Source organism: Kryptolebias marmoratus, linkage group LG4 (genome assembly GCF_001649575.2).
Source record: "Kryptolebias marmoratus isolate JLee-2015 linkage group LG4, ASM164957v2, whole genome shotgun sequence".
Classification (NCBI taxonomy): Eukaryota; Metazoa; Chordata; class Actinopteri; order Cyprinodontiformes; family Rivulidae; genus Kryptolebias; species Kryptolebias marmoratus.
The window spans coordinates 2607848-2625616 of record NC_051433.1 but is presented as its reverse complement, the minus strand read 5'-3'; the positions used below and the strand labels follow the sequence as shown (position 1 = coordinate 2625616).

At 38.0% G+C, this 17769-nt stretch overlaps 1 protein-coding gene across 2 annotated transcripts in view; it reads right to left on the bottom strand.

The window, feature by feature from the left end:
- Nucleotides 1-4702, bottom strand: part of asip1 (agouti signaling protein 1) — an 18628-nt gene extending 13926 nt beyond the window's left edge. The window contains exon 1 of one of the 2 annotated variants that reach the window (XM_037975353.1): nt 4344-4702. The gene's annotated coding sequence lies outside the window, so the exon portion shown is untranslated. Of the gene's footprint in view, nt 1-4338 lie in introns of both variants that reach the window. The other variant, XM_017429272.2, reaches the window with a different exon arrangement.
- Nucleotides 4703-17769: the final 13067 nt, after the last annotated feature.

The following is a 17769-nucleotide window of genomic DNA, read 5'->3' as shown; positions in this document are numbered from 1 at the left end:
CATACAGAAATTAAAACTATATATTGTTGGCTTCTAAGTCACTGTCAGAGAAAACTTCAGTTTTTTTAAGCAAAATAAGAATCAGAGACTCGATCTGAACCAGACTGGAGGGCCGGATGAAATGTTACAGAGGGCCGGATCTGGCCCGCGGGCCTTGAGTTTGACACGTGTGACCTACAGAAACAGCCGAAGTGATTTGGACGTGTTTGTTTAGTGAAGTCTGCAGCTTTAAGGACCGAAACAACAAACTTTCTGGTTTAGCAGAAAGTTTTTAAAACTCTGCTTCATCCCTGATGTTTACTCCTCTTTAATTTCCTCTTTTCTTTCAGCAGATTTACGTTTAACGTCTGCTGAGGTTCGACAGGCCACAGCCAGCCTGATGCAGGTCAGTCACATGACTCCAGCTTCCACGAGCGCTTTGTTTACGTCAACTGCATACCCACATTTCAGACTTGCAGCTCAAACATATGTAAGCTTTGCAGTCGGTCACAAACAGGCGTGCTGCAAAAAATGACATTAAAGCAAATCTAAATGTTTCATGAAAATGTTTTAAAAGATTATTTCAAAGTAAAATAGTTACAAATCAAATAGAAGCTTTGGTTTGTTTTACCTGAAGCACCTGGAGAAAATATTAATAATGTTTAAGGAAAACAGATGCATCATAATGCAAATATGCAAATAATATAAAAGCAACCTGAGTGTTTTGCCCCATGTGAGCTGTGGAGAAGATAAAGATCATGATTACAATTAATGTAAACTGCTTTGCAAACTTTAGTTCTGGAGACAGCAGCTCCTGGTTGGCCTTTCTGTCATGGATGTCATGAGATGATTAACGTAACACCTGAAGGTTCAGAGCGGTAAAAATCTGAGTTTCTGCAGCAGATTCAAAGCCTCTGTGGTCCTCGCTCCCAAATCAGAAAACATTTCACAAATAAACCGTCCAGAGTTCTGAGATAAAAACATCTGACTTTCACCAGTCAGGGGATCAGATTTGACTTGTCTCATCTCACACACACACACACAGATTTCTGAAAAAACACGTCTAATAACCCCCGCACGCCTGAAAAAAAGAGTAACATCAGAGAGATCCGCTGGCCTGGTTCTCATTTGAAATAATTTTCTGCAGTTTGAAGCATCATGGAGGATGGCATTAAATGCAAAAAGGTTCCTTTTGAAAGTGAAAGCTCCTGGCTTCACTTTGATATACAGCTCCTCTTTGTCTTTTTATTTATTTTTTATCTCTTAGTCAGAATAAAACAGCTGGAAAACACTTTGTTTGGTTTTTATTACGTATAAAACATTTATAAAACTGGTTCAGGAGGAGTTGAATCACCAGATTCTGTTTTCTTCTTCTTACAAACTGAGGTGTTGAAGGTTTTAACAAACTCTTTTATTATTTTCTTCTCAACTTTACTTTACTTTAAAAGGATAAAAGCAAAGCCTTAATAAATAAAGGTTAGGATTTGGAAAATAAAAGTTTCCATCACACACACAGGTTTTAACGTTTTCTGCTCGCTCGTTTTGAAATTAAAAGATTAACTTTTTATATTTAAAGAGGAAATAAAACTCCAGTATGTTGATCTGAAATAGACTAAAATCAGCATTTTAAAAAGAACCTGTAGGAGATTTTTGATTTTATTATAAAATAAGCAGAAATTTGCATCAGTTTCATGCTATCAAATATTTATATAAATCTGTATAAACTCTGTGTTTTTATCAAATGTCAGCAGAGATCAAGAATTTAAACTGAGACGCTGTGTAATAATATAAATAAACACCTGTAAATATTAAAAAATGTATTATTTGTAGCCGATTGCATAAAAATGAGGCGTTTTAATAAAAAAAAGTGCAGATTTTGACAGAAAATCAGATGATTTCTGTGTTTTTCTGCTATAATCACAAATAATCTGTAATTTCTCTGTTTTTAGACTCAGATCTTATTTATAATTCCTGTTTTTTCTTCAGTCCAGCAGGTTAATTCTTGTTTTTTCTGCAGCTCGATGCAATACGAGATCGTCCTGCATAAGGAGCCCATCACCATTATCCTTTGAAGTTTAATGACACTTAAAGAAAAAGACTTTTATTTCAAGCCATGTGTCTTTCCAACGGAGCATGGCAGCTTCAGGTCACAAACTTTACAACAAAGTCATTTTTCAACCAGAAACAGAATAAAAGACAATAAAAACTTTCTAGGACTCGTTATTTCTGCTGAAATAATATTTTATTTTACGCTAAATGGAGTAAAAAGCTGCTTCACACACTCTTTACTCATTAAAGCTGCAGAAGGAATTCATTCCCGGGATGTTTTTTGTTTCCTCAAATTAATGAACTAATAATAAATGTGTTTAAAACAAGATTTAATAATTAAATAATAAAACTGCTGTGTAAAATAGACAAAAAGACTTTAAGGTTCTCTGAAAATGTGACACAACTCAGTTTTCTTAAACATTTTTTGTTTTTTTGTTTGTTTATTTATGTAGCTGAAAATAGATCAAAATTTAAGATATTTGGGGTTTTAAAAATCTCTCTTTCTGTTATAATTAAACACGGAGATTTTAGTGAAACTAAATTTCCTATAAACTGAAATAAATTTATAGGAAATTATAAATTTTCTCTTTTCTTTTATTAAACTCTCAACCTGTGCTCCTGTCGAGACGACTGATTGGCTTAAAAAATGTTTTTTAGTTTATTTTTATTTTGGTTTTGTTCTTGTTTTAAGGTTTTATTTCCTAACATTTGAAACATAAAATATAATTTTTGCACATTCCTGCATGTTGACACAGTATAAATAATTTTTACACTTTTTTTTGCACTTTATTTTCTGCAGCCACCTAATTTAAATTATTTCCTGTAATAAAGCTCAGTTTCTTTCTTTCTTAAATTTTATTTCAGTTGTGTGATGGAAACACAGGATGCCTTCTTTAACCTTTATTTTATTATTTATCAAAACTTGCTGAATCTTAAATACTATTTAGAAAAAAAGATTATTGAAACAATCAAACTTTGATTATTCGACGCAAAACAACAAAAGTAAACATTTATTTCAAACTTTAAAGTTTAATTATTCTTACAAACACATTAAGTTTTCTGTTCTGTTTGTGTTTTTAATTCTATTCTTATTTATTTATTTATTTCATGCACATGTTCTGTTAATCTTTATACAGTTTTATTTTTTTTTTGGAGAGCAAATATTGTAAACATTCGTCCTGATGGCAGCAGAGTTTATGTGTTATAAAACAGCAGAAGACAGAATAAAGTTAAATCTGTTTTGATCTAAATGACTTATTTAAGTGAACTCTTGTTTGTTTCGGTCTTTTCCTGCAGAGTAAATCAGTCCGTCGGTTCTTTTACCGCCTGCATCTGGAACCGTTCTGCTCTCTTCACCTTCTCCCACAAGTAAATTATTCTAATTATCCAGCGTGTTTAAATCTTTAATTTGAATTTAAATTAATCTCAGAGTTGCCACGTTTTCATGATGCAAACATGCAAAAAATAAAAAGGAGATTATTTCTTTCTAAACGTCAAAAGGTTTGTTTTTATTCCATCTAATATGACATAAAACACACGACTGACTGGTAATTTAATGGAAACAAAATGTCTCTGCAGAAACTAAAGAAATCTGCCTTTAGGGCTCTCTGCCAGACAACCTGTTGTTTTAAATAAGAGTGGGTCATCGAGACTTATAACCCATTATTTTTAATAATTTCATTAATAATATGAGGTTTTTTTTGGCTAGTTTTAAAAAAGAAAACCTCACAGTTTGGATAAAGAGACTAATAATTTAATTTTAAAGAGAAAAAACAACAAAAAGTTAATTTTGCAAAGAAAATATTAAACTTTTTGTATTTTTCCTTGTAGAGGCCTCAATGTTATTTCAGTAAAAGTAATCCAGTGTCTGAAAGGAAGCAAGTTTTATCAGAGTTTATGTATAAAAAACAAATATTAATGATGATGGCTTTTCTAATGAAACCTTGAGACTTGACGAGTTAAAGACAGGGTTCAAACTGCGAGCTCTTTCCTGAGGTCACAGGTCATAAAATCCCCGGTTCCCAGCTGATTTATTTCCTGGTTCTGGATCGCGATGGTTCAGTCGACAGATGGAGCCCTGACAGCGTTGGCACCAGGAACTCCGTGTTGCAGTAAACTTTTACAGCCTAACGACGCGAGTTTACAGCTGTGGAGCTCCAACTCCAACGCTCTTCTTCTCTGCTTCTCGAACGGGAAGTCGAGTTAGGTTCAACCCAAGCCTACGGTTTGCAGCCCTGACGTCTCAATCGAGAGCGCAGAGACGCCGTCCAGGAAGAGTTTTAGCGAAACAGGATGGAAATCTTAACTCACCTGACCTGTGGATCCTGTCTGACAGTCCGTCACGTCTCTTCGGTGTGCCTCCGTCGACTCTTCGCTTCCCCCTTTAAGTCCTCGTTGTCTCAAAGTCTTCTCCTCTCCCGCTGTTATCCCTCAGTTCACCTCTGATTTAGTCTACTGTTTTTTTGGGGGGGTTGAGTCAATTTTCCTCCCTTTCGCTGATTTATGTATTTCTGTCCAACGGTGTTCTTTGGTTTTTTTTCTTTGCCCGAGTCTCTTTTTATCCTCGTTTCTCTGGTTTCTCCTTTATCTCTGCTTCAGAAGGATTACCTTGGCAATCTTTTGTGCTTTTGATAATGAAGACATACTGGGAGGCTTGTACTGGAGGCGGGACCACGGCTGCACAGATTTGGGGAATGGGAAAGGTCAAATTCTGTCGAGCTCGGACAGATAAATGTGAACCAGACCCTTTGGTGAAGTGCCGTTAATGGAAGATCAAAATATGCTCACGCTTCTGTTTTTAAGAGGCAAGTACCTTCCATTTAGTAAAATAAACCTTAAATTTATAACCCTGATTCTAAATAATTGGGACATTGTGTAAAATGTAAAAAAAAGAACAGAATGCAATTGATTGGAAAACTCATAAATCCATACTTTATTTGCAGTGAAACATAAGAAACAGGTCAAATGTTGAAACTAAGAAGTGGGACCACAATTAGGGAGAAAGATGGTTGTTTTGAGTTTTTTGGCACCTTCTGTGCAGCTTCTCCCATCAGTCTGTAAACATCCAGGACCTGAGGAGAGCAGCTGCTGAATGTTGTCCCATTCTGCCCTGATGGAGGATTCTAGTCACGATGCATCCCATATTTTTACCTGTTGAGAGGTCTGGACTGCAGGCAGGTCCGTTCTGTGATGAAGCCACGCTGCTGTGATGGATGCAGGAGGTTTAACGTTATCTTGATGAAATATGAGAGGCCTTCCCTGAAAAAGACGTCATCTGAATGGGAGCAGATGTTCTAAAAGCTGATGGAGCCTTTCCAGATGTGCAAGAGGCACTAATGCACCCCCATACCATCAGAGAGGCAGGCTTTGGACCCATCTGACCTCAGAACAGTTCTCCTCTTTGGTCCAGAGGAGGCGGCAGCGTTTCTGGATGGTGTCGAAATGTTTTATCTCCAAGGAGTTTTCTCCATTCAAGACTGAAAGGTCCAAAGTTTTGGAGTTTTGTCCTCCACACCAACAAACCATATTCCTTTTTTTTTTAAAAATCAGTAAATGACCTCATTATGTATTACTTTTTTTTCAATGCTGCAAACTTCGATTAATTGGAAAACTGTAAAAGATGTTGATCTATTTGTTCTACATTTATACTGGCTCTCACTTAGCTATGAAACATTAGTTTAAAACAAATGTAAGCAAATAGTTTCTTATCAAAAGGAGCAGAGAATAATCAGGCATATATCGCTTTTAAAACCTTCACTTTCAGCTCAGAAATCCCAGAGAAGCTCTGCTCGTCTTTGGCTTCAGCCATGTCTGCAGATCAGTCCAGATGATGAAGGGCCCGGATGTCAAACAGTAAATCAAAGATCAGAAAACCACGAAAATAAACTCGTGCAGAGAATATGTTTCCAACAAAGGCTGGTCGAACGTTCAGAAGAAAGATGGAGACGACATAGAGGGTTTAAAACAGGATTACTGCACTATTTTACATAAATCAGTAGCTGTGTAGGAACTTTAAATACGAACCGAGGTCAGATCTCATGAAAACTCTCCTTTAATTTCTGTACATGTCAAACCAATAAACACACATCTAACATGTGATGAACGTGAAGCTAAGGTAGAAAAGCAAACCTCAGTTATTGTAAATACAGACCAAATCAAAGCAGCGTCTACGATAACCACATTCCCTCAGCGTTTATCCAGAAACTGCTCAGGGTGGAGACCAGAACTAACAGGAACATTCAGGCAATTTAAAGGATTCTGGGAGATTCTGCCATCTCTCCTGATAATAACTTCCTTATTTCATCTTCTGACCCATGTTAAGGTAATCCTTGTTTTCCAGGAGAAGCGATCTCTCCGGTATGAAAAGACGTAATCGAATAAATATTTTATAAACATTAAATAAACTTTAGTTGCTTTGTTTCTCAGGAATGAGTGCGTGATTCGTGAGAACAGCAGTTTACCTGTTCTCACTTCCCTTCTGGTTAAAAATATTTGATTTTTTCACCTGCAGAGAAATATTTCCAGCTTTTATTGTTGGTGTTTAAAGCTGCCATGGCTGCTATGATGCAAACTGACCTGCAGCAATGGATTACTTCAATGTAGAAAAAAAAATTAATGCATTTCTTTGGTATTTTAACTTTAAAAGTTCATCTTTTTACTTTAAAACCACCTTCAGCTCCTAAAATTCATCTATTCTCCGGCACATTTATCTTAATATTGTTTAGGGATTTGTGTCGACTCTTTATGGTTACTAAGCATGAGCAAAAAGGAGGAAATAATGTTTGTTTTTGTGTTAGTTTTGGCAAATCTCTGAGAGAATTTACACCAAAACATTACTGTGCATGTTAACCTGTGTGTTAGAAGAGTAAAAATCTAAACTCCAAGCCAGGATCAAGTTCAGCTGAACAGGATGAACAATGAACTACAGGTTTTACCTCCATGACTGCTAGAGATAAACACCGGCCTGTTGCCCTATCGGGACACAGAAGTGAAGAATACGATTGGCTGGATGGTTTCAGATTAACAGTAAATAGAATCCAAAGCTCTGAGCCCAGGAAAGGTGGGAAAGATTTATTGACATTATCTACAATGATTATTGCGAGTTGTGTGGAGGTAAGTCAGAGGTCATCTTTACTGGAAAGGAGATACGAGTAGGAGTGGATCTTGAGAACGTTCCAGTGATGAGTTCATGTCTCTTCCTTACTTGATTCTGGGTTTTTTTTCTTCAGATTCTGAGGAATAGGTAAGTGGTTTGGTGAATATTTTCTTGTTGAAGTTTACTTGCTTGCTTGATTAGGAGATCTCATCAGAGATAAATGAAGGTGAGGTAAGTACAAAAAATAAAATAAATAAAAAATCTCTGTGCCAAAGAAACTGTAAAATCCAGAGCTTAGCTGTGGTCTGAGCTGGCCTTATATAGCCTCTCATCAACTAGGCTGATTGGAGACAGGTGAGACTGCTGGAGCAGGAAGTGATGTGGCTTTAGGAAGGGCAGGACCAAGAGCCTGCCAGCCTACAGCTCCACCTACAGGATAACATGAACGAGACATGTCTGCAAGAGTCAGGATCCTCAAAGGATGGATGGATGGATGGATGGATGGATGGATGGATGGATGGATGGATGGATGGATGGATGGATGGATGGATGGATGGATGGATGGATGGACGGACGGACGGACGGACGGACGGACGGACGGATGGATGGACGGATGGATGGATGTGATGTGTTTATAACTAGCAGTAGTTAATTTAACATAAACAAAAGATGCAAACAGTATTTATGCTAATTAGCATGTTGCTAGCTGCAGTTCTCACATGATGAAGCGATGCACCAGAATTTAAAGCTGATTTTGTTTACATTGGTTTGAAGATACTCCTGAAAGATGCAAAACTGCATCCATTGATGTTTGTGGTCTTACAGATAACTACAAGTAATAATATATGATATAAATAGTACATTATTTGACAGAGATGATATCCAGTAGAACCAAAATGCTCATGTTTGCTTGTATCTCTGAAAAGTATTCATGCATTTTTACATTTAGCCATTGGAGCAGCTAACAGCATGTGAATCTGAAACCTGCACGCTCTCAGCCACCTTGAACGTTACAGAATGTTCTGCCGTCAGGAGGCGGGCGAGCCAAAAGTCGAGCTAAAGGCATGAAGAGCTGCAGCTGGCAGGAACCAAACACTCTTTCTCAAGAGTTCTGCAGAGGAGTTGACATCATAATTACTGTTTATGGCTTCATTTTGAGGAGTTGCAGCACAACAAAGAAATAAAACAACAGATGGTTTCAAGCAGGCTGGCCTGATGGTCAGATTTGGTTTTTATTCGACTGGAGCTCATCATAAATAAGATAAATGATCATAAATTGACTTTGTTTGCTGTTGTGCTTTTATTTATTGCATTGACAGCATGTAACAGAACTGTTATTTTATTTATTGATTTAGAGGTTAAAAAATACAACTTTTTTTTTCTATGACAGTAAAAACATACGGCACAGAGAGACGATCACTGACTTCATCACAGTTTGTAGTTTTAAACCGAGCAACTTAAAAGTGTGCAATAAAAATATGAAATAAAAGAAGAGCTGGCTGTAATCACAGACCTGCAGAGCTTCTTTTAAAAGTGAAAACACTGTAGAGGAAAGTTTTTCAACCTGGAACTTCTTTCATTTAATGTGATGTTGTGTAACGCTGCATGTTTGCTGCGGTTTAAAATAATTAAAAATGAAAAAAACTTTAAAGAAACACCAGTTTGGTCTCTATTCCAGCTGCTTCATCTTTGCATATAAATCTACATTTATTAATGTTTTTGTGTTTCCTTTGTGGAGCAGCTGAAAAGACAGATTGTGCATTTGTTCAGAGTTTGTGTTTGTTGTAATATTAATTGACTTTAGCTGCATGTTTTGGTTTATTTTATAAATAATTAAAAACAGGAAAACAGAGCAAAGTCCTCCAGTTATTTTCTTGTAAAGCAGATGATTCTGGAGGAGCAGTAATTAAGAAATCGTGTGATTGACAAACATCTGGTGGACACTTTTTAGGCAACATTTAAAGCTACCTGGTGTCGTTATCTGTCCAGGCAGTTGCATTTTTCAGGTTTTGTTAAGTTTGTCTCCATGCATGAGTGAAAGGAGTGATGTATTTTAGTCGCTTTGAAGTGCGGCTCTGCAGAAACAATAAATACCAACTTTTAATAAATAACCTGTTTGAACAGCCTCAGCGATGAAGCGGATTTTGTTGCACACCAGTTTGCAGATCGGGGTCAAAGTAGGGTTCAATGACTTGCCCAAGGAGGCTTCAACATGTGGTTTGTGGAGGTGGAATCAAACCAACAACCTCCAAGCCCCAACCATACGGCCACAGCTGCTCCTCAGAAGATTTCCAAGATGGATCTTTGAAACGTTTGGCTTATGACGTAAGTCTTATTTTTGGTGGTAAGAGTGACAAAAAGTCCACGTCGAAACATTAATCTTCCTCATCAGTCTCTGAGAATGTGCATCTTGTTAAAAGTTACTGCTTCCTCCTCTTCCTGCAGACATTTATGGGTTCATTTCAACCCCTCCCTGGTCAGTTTTCATATAGATGTGGCTCTGACACCAGCTTCATCTGTGAGGGGAACAACACGTGTGATTTCAGGTCATACTCTGCGTGAGCACACCTCGGCCTGCGAGCTGCAACTGCACGTGAAGCGTGGGGCAAAACGCAATCTTCTGAACATCGGGGTTAAAAATGGCCGTCTAAGAGAAAGCGTGTGGTGTAAAGAAAGAATCGGAAACTTGACTTGAGTAATTTCAAGCTGCTGCCAGCAGTTAACCCTCACGATGTTCGTGGAAAATTTAGAGCAGGCTGTCATATTCTGACAGCAACATTTCTATGTTTTTCATTTCCTGCTGGGTTCCAACCCAATGACAGCTTTTATTGTGCATTTTATTCCCCCCTGATTTAGTATTTTTTCACCAAATACCACTCTCCTTCTCTTGCAAAAGAAGATATTTGGTCAAATGTGAAAATACGGAATTTCTCACCATAGATCACCCAAAACATGACACAATAAGACTTTAATGACAAACTGAAAATGTTGGGATTTATGGCTCTGTAATGTTGATGGTTTTGTTTTTCAGGATTTTTAATTTTTGTGGTTCTTTGGATCATCTTGGTTTAGTTTTATGTTCTTTATTCTTCCAGTCTTTAGTCAGTTCTCGTTTTATTTTTTCAGTTAGTGATTCTGAAATATTTACCTGCAGTTCACTGAGTCGACGTGTCATAAATCACGGTGCACGTCTGCCTCAGATCCAGCGGTGAAGAGTTTGTTTGTCTTGATGCAAACATGTTAAGATTCATTTGATGTTGAGTAAAATGCAGTAAAATAGAAAACAAAGTAACTGAATCTGCAGATAATGTCAAATAACAGCTGTGAGATTGATTTTATTGTTTTTAAAGAACTTAGTAAAACGGTGAAGGTGCTGCAGAAACCACACGGATTGTGAGTTAAAAAAGTTTGAGTCAGAAGTTTGTCTGGAATAATAAAGTTTTAATGCATCATTTGCATTTTGATTTATTCAAAACATAGATTTTCAAAACCCTTTTATGCAAGATATAAAAATAAAAAGTTATTTGTTTGTTTTTTATTGCAGAATGGAAGATGTTGACCATGTCAAGTTTGGATTTTGTTAATTGAGTCTTTATTTGCAGGAACTTTGTTACAACTTCCACATCTTGATCCTGGCTGAATGATACTAAAACAGTAAAAATCAGAACAGGCTGTAAGGATCTTCTCCTCACTGGCGCCGACATCTAATGGATTTAAAACAAACAGTTTCTTTTTTCCACGGAGTGAGATGAGTGTGTTCCTGGTTGTCAGTGAAGCAAAGCTGTAAACGTCCACCAATAAAGTCCCGACGTTCAGGAATGTGATAATTTGCTACATTTACTGTTCCCCGCTGCACCTTTAGAACATTCAAGGCTCCAAATAAAAGTTTCCATCAGCAGTAATGACCGTCCGCTCAACAACATCCTGAAAAAAGGCTTAAAGTTATTTTTTTCTTTACAAGCTCAGAGTTTGCAGACAAATATCAAACTTACTGTGAATCTGACATCTTTAAACTGATTTCCTAATGAGCCTCTCCTCAGTAGATCATTCAGATGAAACTTTGCAAACCGATGTTGTCTTCAGAAAGAAGATTACTGTCCTGCGATGACCTTTGACCTTTCACCTGCTGACTGAGGCCTGCAGAGGCTGACCTGGAGCTCATTTCGTGGAAATTTGCTGGACGTCCACTCCGGGGGAAGACTGGCAGCTGTCCGAAAGGTTTTCCACTCGTGAATATTTATTCTCTCTGCAGGATGATGGACTCCGGACTGTTTGGAAATGACCTTTGACCCTCCCCAGATTGATGGGCCTCTCTGAGGTTATTGCTGGTGTCTTTCCAGCTTGTCCTTGTGATCACACACACCTGTCTGCAGCAAAAAACAGCTGCTTTTATGGAGCTGATCAGTTCATCTGCAGCTTTTAATGAAATTATTCTGAAATGACCAGAACTAAAATGATCCGCTCTGCCGACGGAGCAGCTTCTGAGTGAGAAAATGTTGTATTTAAATTCCTTCCTCTTTGAGTATCCATCAAAAAAGCTCCAAGCTGACAGGATAATGGTCCTGCCTTTCTTTGCTTCATTCTGAACCCTTCTCATGTACGAGATTTATGGCCAGTCAAGACGATACGCCTCAAAAGAAAGAATTTGGGAGAAGTATGCTGTTGCAGTGAAAGCTGATTGTGAACAGATCCATAAACTGACAGACTCTGTTGCGTTTATTGAGAAAACAGCTGTCAACATTTAGCAGAGCGCTCTCCTGAAAGACTCAAAATGTGATCAGCGTTTTATTTCCTGTTAGCGGTTTGTTATTTTGATTCAGATAAACTAACGACAACGGCGAAAAGGAGCCCTGTTTGTGATGTCGCTGCTCGCTAATTTAAGACCAGGTTGATCAAACGGGTCGAGTATTTTGGCTAAGGTTGATTAGCTGTGGCAGCCATCTTGAATTGGGTTTGTGGATGTTATCAGGGTAAATGTAGGGGTTTATAATTAGGTCAAAGGTCAACGTCTGACCCGAAGATGAGTCACGTGGATCTTCCCAGCCCATCATCTGAGGCCAGACGGTGAGCAAATCGGACCTGACTGGACCTCTGCTTTACGATGAAATAAGAAAATAAGCAACTAAGAAGAGGTTTAAAGTAGTTGGTTTGGTAAAATAACATTAGTTAGTGCTGACTAGCTGTTAGCAGCAACCCAAGCTGTAATTATCTAATAACTCAGATAACTTTTAGGAGTTCTAATCTTATAAATTAGTAATTTTAACCCAATGTTTCAGTGAAAACTGAGTTTTGTGTCAAACTGATAACCTGCTGAGTTAAAACTTTGGTTTGGTTTGGTTTGCAGGTTTTGATCCGGCAGTTTTCTGTGTGTCCTTCCTGAGAGTTTCATTAAAATCCGTCCAGCTGTTCCCAAGATATTTGGCTAACAGACAAACGGTTCGGGTACGTCCGAAATGTGAGAAAACATGAAACAAACAGATTATATCTAAAACATCCTGAAGCTGAAATGTATTTATTCAACAAAACTGGAGAAAAGTCAGATCAATTCTCTGTGATTTTAAAACATTTGTTTGTTTTTTTAAAAGGATCAAAACAGATTTTAACACCGAAATGTTTAAGATTTACTAAAAAAAAAAATTATAAAGTGAGAAAACTGGAAACTAAATCAGACAGAAGAGGACAAAAGCTGCCTTCATTTCTGATAACTGATATTAATATATATAATAATAAAAATAATCCAAACTATACTTTTTTTTACTTTAAATACTTTTTTTATTTTAACAGTCGACTGAGAGCATTTTCTGTTTGATCTCTGATTAAATCTGCATTTAATTTATTACTACAATGCTGGTAAATATTTATTTTAATGAGAGCTGATGACTAATGAATGATTTTTCTTAATTTATTTTTTTAAGGAGTAAAGCAGAGACATGCAGTTTGCAGATTACTAATTATTTCTTCAGATCAGAACCAAACAACTTGAATAAGTCAGAGAAAAAAAACATTTCTATATAAATCTGAATCACAGGCAGCAAGGCGGCACATCCCAGCCGAAACAAATTCAATCATTTTACTGATATAATCCAACATGTGACAATTCCTGAGAGAAAGTTTTTGTTTTTTAACGTTTTGGATGAGAAGTTTTGAGCAGTAATGCAACTTTATGTTAACCACAAGGAGAAAACATCAACATGTTTCAGCTCTGAACCCACTGACCTGTTTTTAATGCTTGTTTAATACCAAGTCCAGCCCTTCGTTTGTCAAATAACAAGCAATAAACTAATAAAAAACACATTTCGGTTCCCGCTCACTGAATTTCCACCCACTTCATAATTTCACTCCCGAAGCCTGAAGCTTTTTCCAACGTTAGCCTGCAGCTTTTTATTTATTTCGTGCAGAATTAGGAGACGTAAGACGAGAGCTTTGCTTCCTGACAGTCGTGCGTGGTCAGAAGGGGATGAAGGACGGAGCAAACGTGAGAACGAGTGCCAGTTGGGAGGCAGATGTGCATCTGGTGAGACGCCACAGGAAGGAATAACGAGCTGTCTCAGAACACTGTACAGACGTGACAACGTGCAGGATTTGGCCCGTGAAGTCACGCTCACTTAGCCCGCTTCTCTGACATAGAAACAGAAAAATTTAGTGTCAGATGTTGACGTGAACGTGGGCGAAACTTCGAACAGAGAACTAAAAGAAAAACGATAGAAGTGAATGTGAGGAGAAGCTGAAACAGGGAGCTGTAAATGTTTATTCGACTCATCATCATGTTGACAGGATGTCTCACATCTTAATTAATCAATCTAGTTTTTTCAGAACTTATTTCTGAACTCTGGGTGCAGTTTGTGTGATTTCCAGTAAACAACCAGGACTAATCGTGCCCAGCGACACCAGCTGCCTGTCAGACCTACGTGCAGAAAGGACCACATGCTGAGTTTGGTGGTGGGAAATAAGCAGGTCAAATTCCAGCTTTAGTGACTCCAAACATGTGCAGGATGCAGAGGATTTCACATCTCTAACTTTTGTTGTTGTTGTTTGTTTGTTTTTTAAGACTGGTGATTTTTAGAACAGGTCAACTGTTTTTCTTCTTAGTTTGAGGAAAGTTTTCCAACCTTAAAAAGCTTTCAGACGTTGTATAAACACGCCTGGATCAGGGTTTTTGTTGGGAGAAGCACATCTGGGTCGCTGGGTTTAGACAAACACGCTATTCTTTAATAATCCTGAGTATTTTCTGAAGGAACAGTTTGAACATTTTGAAGTTGGTTTCTGTTGAAAGCTCATGAACAATTAATATCTTACCTGCAGTAGATCGCTCTTTGAACAACTTAAAACAACTCTAATGCTACTTTAACGCCCTTCACGTCGCTGTCAGTTTCTAATAAACGGTTAGTTTGACAGGAAGTGCTACAGCTCGCTGCAGCTGCTTGAAAACAACACTGCAGGATATACGATTCGTTCGTGACTTTTCCACAGAACCCCACTTCAGAATGTCTGAACTATCTCTTTAAGATCTTTGCTTGTTTATTAAGTTTATTCAGCTTAAATAAATCCCACTCAGGGATTATGGGTAACTGTGGTGTAATGTGCTGATTGGCATAGAAGTTTCTGTGTAAAAGACTGATGGCAGACAAATAAACGTCTGAGCACACAAGACGTTTATTATATTGGCTTATTATATTGTTCTTTTCAGTTTTTGTTTTTAGGTTATATTTCCTTAAAAATGTCCAAAGTAAACAGGCTCTACCGGGCCCACCGGTTCCAGTCTGCAAATATCTCCTTTGCACCGTGATGAACAGGTGCAGGATCCGTGAGAAAATAAGAGAAGAGACACTCTGACCTTTAAACTGAGAAAATGAGATAATCGCTGGAGGAGGAGGAGGAGGAGGAGGAAGAGGAGGAGGAGGAGGAGGAGGAGGAGGAGGAAGAGGAGGAGGAGGAAGAGGAGGAGGAGGAGGAAGAGGAGGAGGAGGAGGAGGAGGGAGATCTTGAAGCTATCAGAGATGAATCTGTGCAGGGCTGGGCGTTTTACAACAAACATCAACGTCATTTGAGCAAAAATGATAAATATTTTAATTTGATAGCATTTAACCTCGCCTAGTTTCTGTAACTTCTCTACTTGCTTCATATTTATCAGCTTTTTAAGTATTTTATGAATCGAATCAGCTTGCTTTTCTTTGAGTTTGAGAGTAATTATCTGACATTAGGACACAAACTCTCAGCTTCACCTTCAATAAAACATAATAGAAGCACATTTACCACTATAACTACAACAATTAGAAGGTTTTAACACTGGCATATAAAACTCTTTAGTTTTTATGGATGCACAAATTGTTCTTCAGCTTCAGGGAGGATTAAGAGACAGGTGTTTTAAATATTTTAATTTGCCAAAATCTCTGCTAAACAAAGATAATGAAATCATGTCTGATTGTTCTGTGCTGGAGGATTATTGGTCTGTTTGTCCGAACATCTGGGATTTTATTACTCAAAGCTGATTTAGAGACTAGTTTCCAAGCAGGGAAGCAAGACGAGGAATGAAGCAACAAAGATGTGAGCTGACAACACGGATTGATGCAGAAATGAAGAGGAGTTAAATAAATACATGATATTTAGACTAATGTGTTTGAAACTCAAAGGGATGCTCCAAAAAAAGGAATGTTATAAGTTATAAAGAAATTTTGAATCAGAATAAAATGTTTAAAAAAATCCACTGAGCTTCTAAAGTAGCGTTTGTTGAAAAACCCATGCAGTGCATTAATGCAATGTAGCTGATCTGAGATCAGACATCAGCTGTAGATGATTTATTTCCCTGAAAGTAAAGCTGATCTGAAATCAGTGCAAACAGATCCCCTGCTCTCTGCGCTCAACCAGCTGATAAATTCACTGAGACGCAGAATTAAAAGTTGTTTTTTCTGAGCATGAACCCTGACTCATCAAAACAAAACTAAAATTTATTTCTAAACAAGAAAACAAGAAGCTGACGGGGCAGCAAAACTAAACATAACAAAAATCCCAAGCAAATACAGAACGGTGAGGCGAGACTGGAGACACAAGACGATGCAGGAAGCAACAAGCAAAGAGTAAACGGAGGAGATGACCGGGTTTTAAAGACAGAGGATAATCAGGGGAAGTGGGCACAGGTGAGTGATTGTAACTGCAGGCAGGTGGAGATGGGTGTGGCAAGTAAACAAGTGGAGGATGACAAGAAACAAAGACAAAATAATAAAATAAAAGAAACAATAAACCCAAACTGAAACACAACCCCTGAAAACAGAAAAACGAGACTCAAAGCCAAAACAAAAACAAAAACGCTTGAATTCACGACAGATTCCTTATTTTTCACGCATTACAAACATGCATGTTTCTGTAACTTATAGATGCCAGCCTGCCAACCAGGAGAGGGAAGCAGTAAAGGATTAAAAAGCACCTCTAAAAATGTGCACAGGTAAAATTTATTCTATTGAAACTCGAGAACAGATCTGGGTTCAGGTAAGATCAGATATATTATTTCATCACACTCTTAATTCTTCCCCTCACACACAGAGTAACCACAGTCCGGCTAATAAGGACGAAGGTTTGGGGAATCAAACCTGCAACCTCCTGATCGGCTCGCCTCTCTAACCTCGGCGCCAACTCTCCCCGTTTAACGGGAGCATTTAACGATATCAGCCACATATTTCTGTGAGATCGTTTTGCTCAAAACTGACCCTGAAAGTGTGACGATTATCCCTCCTCAGGTCAACACTTAAACAAGTTTTCTCCAATAACAGAACCGAACGATAACTTCTGTTGTTATTGATCTTTAAAAACAAACCTGAGCGGTCCAAACCCCTCCGTCCCTCCAGGGGGGCGAGGCCTCATCAGGGTAAGTGGAAACACCTGAGAAACCTTGTGTGTAACGATTTTAGTACTTCCTGCAACACATGTCAGCATTTAACCACCAGTCCTGCAGATGGCTCTGCATCAAACACCAGAGGATTTGTTTAAATAAAACTAATAAATGTGTTTAAAATGTCACAGTTATTAGATCAGAGTTCAGTGAAGAAGAATTTAAGAAATTCTCCTGATTTTTAAGAACATTTTCTTTTCTTATTTTGTTTTTCCTGCTGAAGGTAAATGAAGATATTGGTTCAAAATACAGCCTGGTACGTACTAAATACAAACCTATACTTGGTATGTACCCAGTACTTATAGGCTGTGTACCTGGTACTTGGTAACATGGTACTTAATGGGTGTGTACCAGTATGTACCTGGACTTTCAGGCTACATACCTGGTACATACAAGGTAATTACCTATTACTCACAGGCTACATACTTCTTGGGTACTAACCAGGTACTTAACTGGTGCTTACCTGGCACTTACTGGGTACTTTCAAGGTACTTTTGTTGTACATGCTAGATACTTACTTGTTGCTTACCTGGCACTTTTGTGGTACATACTGGGTATTTACCTGATACTTACAGCGTATGTTCTGAGGATATACCTGGCACTCTGTAAGTATCAGGTGTGTACCTGTATGTACCTGGTTAGTACTCAGTACACACTGTGTTGCATGTTGACGCAAAGAGGAAGCAGCATGAGGAGGTGAGGAGGAGGAGGAGGTAAGGAGGAGGAGGTGAGCAGGAAGAAGGAAGCAGCTGGAGGAGGAGGT